The sequence below is a fragment of the Etheostoma cragini genome, chromosome 2 (assembly GCF_013103735.1).
Source record: "Etheostoma cragini isolate CJK2018 chromosome 2, CSU_Ecrag_1.0, whole genome shotgun sequence".
Taxonomy (NCBI): domain Eukaryota; kingdom Metazoa; phylum Chordata; class Actinopteri; order Perciformes; family Percidae; genus Etheostoma; species Etheostoma cragini.
Window position 1 is genome coordinate 18,952,412 of NC_048408.1, and position 9,415 is coordinate 18,961,826.

A 9,415-nucleotide genomic window follows, 5' to 3' on the forward strand; every position below is an offset into this window, starting at 1 on the left:
TGTGTGTGTGTGTGTGTGTGTGTGTGTGTATACATATATAAAAAAAACAATGTTTATACATATTTATACATTGTTGTTTTTTCCTTCTCATGTGCATTTTAAGTTATCTTGTAGTTATTCATAAGGTTGTCATTATCATTAAGTATACTGAATATAAAGTATAAATCATTGTTTATTTCAATGTGAAATAGCTCTGGAAATCTACTGGTCCGCATTAGGGAATTCTTGTAAGTGAAATATGTTGCATTTACTACTTAAATTTGTATTAGCAACCAGAAAATAATTTTTTAAATGATGTGTATGGGTTTTAATGTACTGTGTTATCATCTATTGGGCAGCACTGTTACCAGATGGTACAGTAGATAAACTGGTAACTGCCAGAATCCAGTAGGTAGATCACTGTTCTCATGCCCTACAATATTAATCTCATCCAATTAAACCTATTCTGTTTTTTTTTTTTTTTAATCATTTCATAGCTTCTCAATATGTCACCCCCTCCTGGGTGTCCTTGCTAATGAAGTGTGATGCTAGTGATGAAGTGTAACAGCGGCTGGTTTGGAGGTGCTGTGCCAGTGACAGGGTGGTCCTAGCCTCACACTGCTGCTGCTGGCACCCTCATGCTCATCATGCACACATTGTTTGATGGCACCTAGCCATAAGAGGGGTGATGGCGGAAAGCCCGGTAATGATCAGACTTATCCTTATTGCTGCACTGTGAACTGTGTTTTCATAAATTCCAAATGACCGAGCCGATCACTTGCTTATTAATTCTATGTATTACACTGGTGACTTGAATTCATGTTTATTGCTTCCACTATTCAATGATGGCTGGCCATATAGGATGGGGTTACATTCAGTCGGGAAAGCTTAAATAGCAGTATATCTTATCCCGTTGCTCTTACTCATTTCATTTTCATATGCGTTTGTTTATATTCATTGGTAGTCGGGCTGCACAATTAATTGCAGTTCTATCGTAATTGCAATATGGACTAGTGCAATATCCAAATCGCAGTGGGGCGCAATATTTGTCAATGGCAAAATGTGTCAAACCATTTTGAATTAAGTATTGTGGTGCTGCAGGCCTAAAAATCCTATCCTAAAGACAAGAAAAAAATCTTTGTTTGGTACAGATCCTGTCGTAAATCACACTATAATCATTTTAATTTCTTTCAACATTAAGAATTTTCAATGAAAATGAGAATAATGATACGATACATTGTGAATCAGATTGCAATATCAGTCAAAACAATCATAATTAGAGATTTTTCACATAACTTGCAGCACTAATTGGAAGACAACATTTTGGGTTTGACCTGGACCCACTGTGCACATCATATTGATGTTTTCCAGACAAAGTTCACAATTGCTAAAACCTATTATGGTCAACACATGCCCAACAGTTCTGTTGACATCTCTCATTCTGCTGACAAGGTTTGTTTTTATTACGCTTGCATTTTAAGATGGCAGCATAACTAACCTAATTTTTGATTTATTTTGTTTATGAGCACAATGCTGATCACTTCCAGTCTTTGCAGACTCAAACTCGGGTTGTTTTAAAAAAGCTTGAGTGGTATTTTTGTCATGTGATGCTCCTGAAAGGGCCTCTATTTCCTAGGAGGAGGATAGATTAAATTATTCTGTCTGATCATGCCAGTGATGCATTGGAGCATCATTGGATGGACAACTGTATGAAGGAAGGACTGTGGAAATATATGTTGAAAGAATAAATGAAGAAAGAATCTTAAATGTCAGAATTTTCCAATGATTCCATGGTTGTTATGCAACATAGCAAGCTTGTAGAAATGCAAAATGTTATCATATGTGCAAGCATCATGTCAGCCTATCACCACACCGTGCCTTACCAACATGCTAACTTTGCTAACATGCTTAAGATAGCAATAGCAAGAATAACCCATTGTACTCCACCCACATAACTTTGATGAACTGCATTCCCATAATTCACATAGACCTTGTCTTAGGAGTTAAGCAAGTACAGACCCAATAGTCTGGGCGTGCTAAAACTGAACTTGTGTAGAGGCTTTTCTCAATTTATGTGCTTTTTTTTAAGTGTGTTCTATCAAATGGAGGTTCAACTTTAAGAAATTCATTTATCAGCTGGTTGTCCTTTTTGGTGTCCATCACGTGCGATGATGGATCTTGGGGTAAACGTAACAAGGATAGGGAGGTGAAACTATCTGTGGACACACAGCCGGTTTCAGTTACAAACTGGCACACAAATGGTTTGAATTAAGGCTGGAAATGTGGAGGCCATGCATGAAATGGAAGATGAAGTGGTGGGTCACTACTGCTTCAGCTTTTAGGTATATTACCCTTCTTCAGATTCAGTTTGGATTGTTCGAATCAATTACAATTAAGTCCTGACATGAAACCCAGTTTGTGCGGTCTTCCCAATGTGCCAGTGGCTCTCTTTTCAAGTTTATCATGTTGTATATTTGTCATACCATTACATTGAGAGTACTTTTGATTAAGTAAGTGAGTAAATACTTCTGCTACTTTCTGGAGTTGCTTCTTTCAACTCTCAGTAGGCCACACCTTCTCCTGCTGGAGGAGTAAAGTAGCATGTATTCCAAGTTTGACAAAGACCGTTCCAACACAACGTTTTTATTGAAAGAGGGTGCTGCCCCTCAAACTGAATAAATGATACTATCTTTTGGACATTGACAAGTGTGGCTGTGGCATAAGCTGCATAAAGCAAGACATTTATCATAACTCAGCTAGCCTATTTTCTAGAGAAAATGTCTCATGATGCAATAATAGTTATGTCTTACCCCAAAAAGTATTGACCACGGGGACATGTCAGTCCATTTGGAGGGACTCAGAGATTTATTAGGGCCAGGCCATAATATCCAGCAGTGAGACTAATTTGTACACATGTGGCCTAGCACTTCAGAAGGCCAGATGTTAAAAGGGCAAATTGTGTGCATGGTGATGCCCTCACAAACCCCATTAACACATGTGGTCAGAAGGACAAAAAATGCTAAGAATATATACTGTATGGAGTTTATTTAGCTTACAGCATAAATTAATTTGATCCGTGCATACATAATGGTATAGGGCTGTTCTGATCTTAGGACATTCCTTTACATTACTTTTTGGGGAGAGATTTAATACAGGCAGGCAAACAGACGTATTTTAATAACATGTTCTTTGTAACATTTGTTTTTCATAATATCCCTCATCTCCTCAATACTGCTTAAGTGGGCATTTCTGTGCATCATATTCCTATTGCAATTTAGAGAAATGTTACTTCATAGTCATTGATTTCTATTGTATTACATTATGACTGGTTGGCCCCGGGGTGAAAAAATATAGTGGCTTTTTCAGAACTCTTGGTGTCGGATAACACTGCAAAAACTATCCATCTCCAGTGCGACTATTTAAACAATAATAGAAAGCAGATTATGAATAAATAAACGGACATTTTTATTATCGTGCTAGACGATTGTTAGGAAAAGAAAGTGGCTGTGTTTATTTGTCCTCGCTCCTAACATGTCAGATGCCAAATGCATTTTTAGAATTATTTCTTTACTGAGACAACTCCTCCATTTCTGTTTTTGGTCTTTATTATTTTAGTTGTTTTTTTTTGGCAGGCATTCAAATGATTTGTTGGGTTTGCACTCAGTTTAAAACTGGTAAAAACATTGAGGTTTTGCGTGAAACTCCTCCTAATCCTCACTCCCCACTGTTCCTCAGGGTGAGTTTGTTTACAATAAGCAGCCGAGAGCAGAGAAAAAGAAAAAAGTTGAAAGAAACTCTTCGAAGACTGTGAAACTTCTTGTAAATATCATAATTGCCCTGAGTTGTATCATCACGCTGAGTGCCCCGTGTGTGCCAAGTGAAGTTCCAGTTACATCCAGAGATGTGTTTTGGTTGGCAACAAAGCACTACCCTCTATACACAGTCAGTCACACCAGGAACAATTGGTAACAGTTGTGGTCAGACCTCCTTGCTCTACAGCAAGGGATACAAAAAGGAGGGTTGAGTGGGGGAAAAAAAAAACTGTCATACTTCCATCTTACTCCATATCCTCAGGAGAAATCATCCCCTGAATAAGCACAACAGAATTAGCCCCACTGAGTCAGATTGCGTTTAAATTGGGTAGTGAAAACAAGCATTTTCTCTGTGTGCTGTGCCCTCTCTGGGAAAGAGTCCTACAATAACACAGGGTTAATACAGCACATCCTGGAGCCACACTGGGGTGTCACTGTTTATGGCAGAGCCTCCACCACATGCACACACACACACACACACACACACACACACACACACACACACACACACACACACACACACACACACACACACACACACACACACACACACACACACACACACACACACACACAAACCAAAAGCACTACTCTTATAGCCTCTGTGAAGACGAGTCGGCAATTTCCAGAGGCTTGGGGCAAATATAGATATGGGATGCAGGAATTTGATCATTAAAATAGAGAGCGTCTCCCAAACATCTCACCATGCTCCTGCGAGTGAGTGTCATGTTTGCTGTCTGACTTGAATTAGGCTTTATAGTATTATGTGAAGATTGGCTTTGAATTGGATGTTTAGGCCTCATGCTAGACATGCATTTACACAATGTGCTATCCATTGACTTTCTTTGAAGGAATGGGTGAGGATGCTTAACTGTCTTGGTTGTGTAGTCACAGTCCTTGCAGTGCTACATGGCTCTGGGTCCTGGCAGAATAATATCCGAAAAGATAAGACCTGAGGAAATTTCACACAGGATGCTACATGTCTGAATCCTTGTATCTCAACCTATAATTCACACACAAGCACTGTATTTCTCTGTCTGATTTTTACTTTACTTTTCTTTGTATGTCTCTGATTCTTGGCAGCTTTCTGTATCTCTCTGTCTATTCATTGAACAATTATTCAAACTTAATGAGCAACATATTTTCAGAAGTATAATCTGGGCATGCTTGTTGTCCACGCTTTGGGCTGACACTTGTTTGTCCGTTATCCTTGCCCCCTACATGCCTTTGTAGGTCTGGATAATGTATCACAGCTCTGCAGTACTTTACTGACCTTGAATTTGGCTTGTTTTGTTGTTGCTTAAGTTCAAAGTGAGAGCGATATTTAGCCTATAAATAGTTTGGAGGGTAACTGAGCATCACTTCTTAGTCCACTAATTGCTCTGTGAGGTGGTTTATCATTATTTTGAGTTCTGATGAAGCCACTGGGCTGATGGGAGTTTTCCTGCAAGCAGGTTCAGCTGGTCACCATCTCCAAATGAGGCTGTAGTAAGAAAGTGAGTCACCACTCCAAGTGAAGAAAGTATCTTGGGTCTTGTTCACAAGAAGGGCTACGAGTGCTGACGCAGCAAGCAGATGAGAAGAACTAGAACTAGTAGGGACGAAGGCCGATTTTAGCATTGCCTCACGTCGCCTGTGTCCTGGCCAAAAGGTTGCACTTGATCAGGCAGCAAAGGCTACAGTCGACAGCCAACTAACATGTACGTTTTGCGCCTGCATGAAAGGTTTTTCCATGCCAGCAGGCGGCGGTAAGTTAAAAAAAACGAATATACAAACCGTTGCAATGATACGTACAACAAGAGAGTGTTTGCTTGAATTAGCTTGCAGCACCACCGATCCTATGCTGCTTTACTCCACTAGTTGGCTAGGCAGATTGTCCATCTCCTGGTCTGTCAGAGGTTCTTAAGGCAAAGAAGTCTCCCAGCAGTGGGGAAAGGGGGACCGAGCAGCCAGCTGCTGATAGCTGGATAGTTAGCTAACTTGCTAACTCAACCCAACATGCCCTTATGCTAAACTGGTTACAGAAAATGAGCAGAACAAAGTTGTTACTCATCTGAAAATAGCAGATTTCTACTATGTGAATGAAACATTAAGTTGTTAAATGGTTACGACCAGATTGGCTAATTACCTAGCCTGCTTGTTAGGGGGCTCAGTTCTCAGTCTAGCACCAAGCACCAAGTACCACGGTGCAGAAGGAGAGAGGAAGAGAGGTCTACGGTCTACTAGAATTTTTAATACAATTTTAAATGTGTAGGTTTGTACATCTGTTTAGACATGTATATTGAAATAAATATACGTAAGTAACTATGTATCTCATACATTAGTCCCCTTTTGAACAAAATCAAACATGGTTTTTTTTGTGTGTTTTTTAGAAGGAACATACAACCGTCATCTTTGGCCAATTTTGACAGACCCATGTATTGGATTGATCAGATGAGATGAATATGAAAAATGAGTGGCAATTCTAAATACGCCTGTGTACACACTGGAATAGTGGAATAATTTAACTGTAAGAGACTTAAGTATTTCTTCCAGTTCGTGCTTTGGCTACATAATCATTTAGCCAGACCTGCAGAAACCAATCCTGAGAATAGTAGTGTAGTATGTTTGTACGTGATTCCAGATGACGCTCCCAACAGGGATGGAAACAGACCTGGTAACTAGTCAGCCTCCAGAGAGCAGGATGGCCACAGCGAGAGGGTGTTTATATAAAAGCTGCAAAGTATTGGAAGAGAGATGAAATGGTGTTGAGATTGCGCAGAGAGTCAGCAACATGAGGGAGTAGGTGACGTCATATGAGAGCAACATCTGTCTCCTATTGGCGTGTGTGCTCCAGGGCCCTCGTGCCTCTACACAGAAGAGCCACGTTTTACGTACATTGTTTTTTGTGTGAATAAAAGGCACTGTTGGTAGCAGAGAAACAGAATAGAGGGATGGCATTCCTGTTGCTTTCAGCCTAAGTACTTATAATTTACCACGGTCTCACATGCTCTGGCAGCATCTACTACTTTTAGTATTTTAGAAAAACTGATTTGCAACAATGATAAAATGCAATATTTGTCTTTTTTTGTGAAAATTATTGCATACACTCGAATATGTATCTATATAGATTCTTATATTTCCAATTTTATTAGCTGGGCTATTTTACAGTGTACGCTACTGGTAACTTGAAGTGTGTTCACATTTATTCAACATAATACACTAACTATGGTATTACCTGTGGTAATACAGTTATTATAAAAGAAGCTCAAAGGAATTGACCTTCGTTTTTCATACTTGTTTAACAATCAAACAGTCTACTAGTTATGTGGAATCTATATTCTGAGCTTCATTTAATGCAACAGCATCCACTGCTGAATTTTTTTAACTAATTTTAAAAGGGAGAGAGGATCTTCTGGAACCTACATTAAAGGGATAGTATATATGGACAGAAAGTCATTACATTGAAAGCTTTGCCTCTTTGCTGCCATAAAATTGTTCTCGTTTTCGCATTGACCGTTTGCAAAACCAGCTAATTTTTTTTTGTGTTTTTTTTTGTTGTGAAGTGAACACAACGGAGACTATGGTAACAAGTCCCTGGGGCCCAAAGAGAGCTTTCTAATGGCCTCCTGTTGTACGTGCAGTAAATTAATTTAGGACAGGACATACTTGAGTTCTTCCACGGCAAGAAAAATCTGTATGTGGATGCAAATATATATTGAGTCCCTGTCCACAGTGGAGACAGACAGAGCTCTGAGGGGCTTTCAGTTTATTTAAAAGTTTCTCTGTTTAGATCTTGAGCACATCTTCATCTTCAAGTTATGGAGCACTTAAGCAGTACTTATTTGTGTTTGAGTTTTGTTAATGTTATTACATTGTTACATGGTTAAGCATCTTGTCTGTAGCGTAAAGCATTTAACTTTGACTTGTTTATGAAATAATAAAGGAATAAAGAAAATGATGCTGCATTCACGCATGTTGACAGAAATTTGTTTAATAAGCTGCAGTTATTAAGATATGTCAATATTATGAATTGCATCAGCAACATGTTGTTCCAGAGATTAATGCAATTAATTGCAAGCGCAAGATTAATACAAAAATATGTAAAAATATTTGGAATTCACATTACCACTAATTCCCAAATAATCTCATTGCCCATTTTGCTTTAGAGGACAAATACGCTTAAATGAAGACATTGTAAAGCAACTGGCAAAAAAATGTCAGTATGTTTGTGCACGTGCCATGCTCTTCCACACTGTGGCTTTGGAGGTTTATCCAGTGTAATAGCATTTTAAACCAACAATCCTTGCCTGAAACAGGGCTTTCTTTGTGGTCTGGCAGAGCCAAGCCAGGGCCAGCAGCTGTCATACATATAAGCAAAAGTTGCAATAGGAAATTGAGAATTATGTTGTTAGGAAACTAACTAGATAACTGGGTGAATTGAGGGACTATGCTTGTGAAAAGCCAATACCTTGTAGCCCTACCATTCTGGAAAATGTAATTCAGCGTTTCATTGCTACTGTAGTTAAAGGTCACATCCTAGCACTGCTGCATCTGGGCACGGTTAAGAAGTTATCAATAAATTGAGATGTTATTGCAGGGCCAGGACTGAATCAAGAAACTTGGCCGCAGCAAACCAAAAACATCCTTTACGAGTAGTTGGAGAGGCACGCGGCACAAATGGTTCAGCCTCTTCACCCCTTTCCTTGCCAGTAAAGGAAGAGTGTCTTCCTTAGAAATTGTTGCCTGATGCGTATATGATGATGTGGGAGTCTCCAGAGACACTGTACATACGGCGCTGTCACGTCTCCCCTCTCCTCGTCCTTGCCCCTTGACTCTCTGGCCCTCCAAACTGACATGCTTTACTTTCCTTCCTAGAATTATTGGTGCAACGTAATTATCAGCTGTCAGCCAAAACACAGTCTGTCTTGTCAAACTGCGATGACTCCTAGTTGAGGAAACATGTTCTCTCACCAATCCAATTTAAAGGCAGCTAGAGCTTAAGACAAGTGTACTCACCATGACGAATGCCGCAAATGACCCAGAGCACTCACCTGTGGGAATTTGTTAACATTTTGAGAATACACAAAGCTTAGATCCTACTGACTGTGTACTATTTTACCACATACTGTGTAGCAGCAGTGATAAAAGGTTGTTCCCTCCTTAGCGGGAACAGTCTGTTTAACTTGGCACTGAACTGTAGTTTGTAGATGAGTCTAGCTTCCCATTACTGTAAAACATCCTTTTATCAGAGGTGGATAAACGTCTGTGAAGAACTTACCATTCTTCGAATCATCCTTGGTTTCTGTTCAGCCACCTATTTTGCTTTTTTTGTTTTTTTTTAGGCTACTGAAGAGGATACATCATCACTGGTGGGGTAGAAATAAAGAAATAGGCCACAAATGTAGATCTCCAAATACAAATACAAATATAAATCTCCTGATTTGCAACGCGAGTATTGAGCCATGCTGTTTTGAATACTATTTATTGCTTATATTTATTCATTATGAGGTGTCATCGTGGCAGTTAGAATAATGAGAGAGACTGATAGATTTCTTTAACAAGAAGATAATATACACTCACCGGCCACTTTATTAGGTACCCCATGCTAGTAACGGGTTGGACCCCCTTTTGCCTTCAGAACT

At 39.4% G+C, this 9,415-nt stretch overlaps 1 protein-coding gene and 1 long non-coding RNA gene across 2 annotated transcripts in view; one reads left to right on the forward strand and one right to left on the reverse strand.

The window, feature by feature from the left end:
* The window catches only part of LOC117935403, a 16,262-nt gene extending 9,159 nt beyond the window's left edge, over positions 1 to 7,103 (reverse strand). The window contains exons 1-3 of the long non-coding RNA XR_004654753.1: positions 7,092 to 7,103; positions 4,664 to 4,666; positions 2,554 to 2,562 (exon numbers count right to left, since the gene is read on the reverse strand). This is a non-coding gene — a long non-coding RNA (uncharacterized LOC117935403). The remainder of the gene's footprint in view (positions 1 to 2,553; positions 2,563 to 4,663; positions 4,667 to 7,091) is intronic.
* Positions 1 to 9,415, forward strand: part of stx8 (syntaxin 8) — a 43,879-nt gene that overhangs the window by 24,479 nt on the left and 9,985 nt on the right. The window lies entirely within an intron of this gene.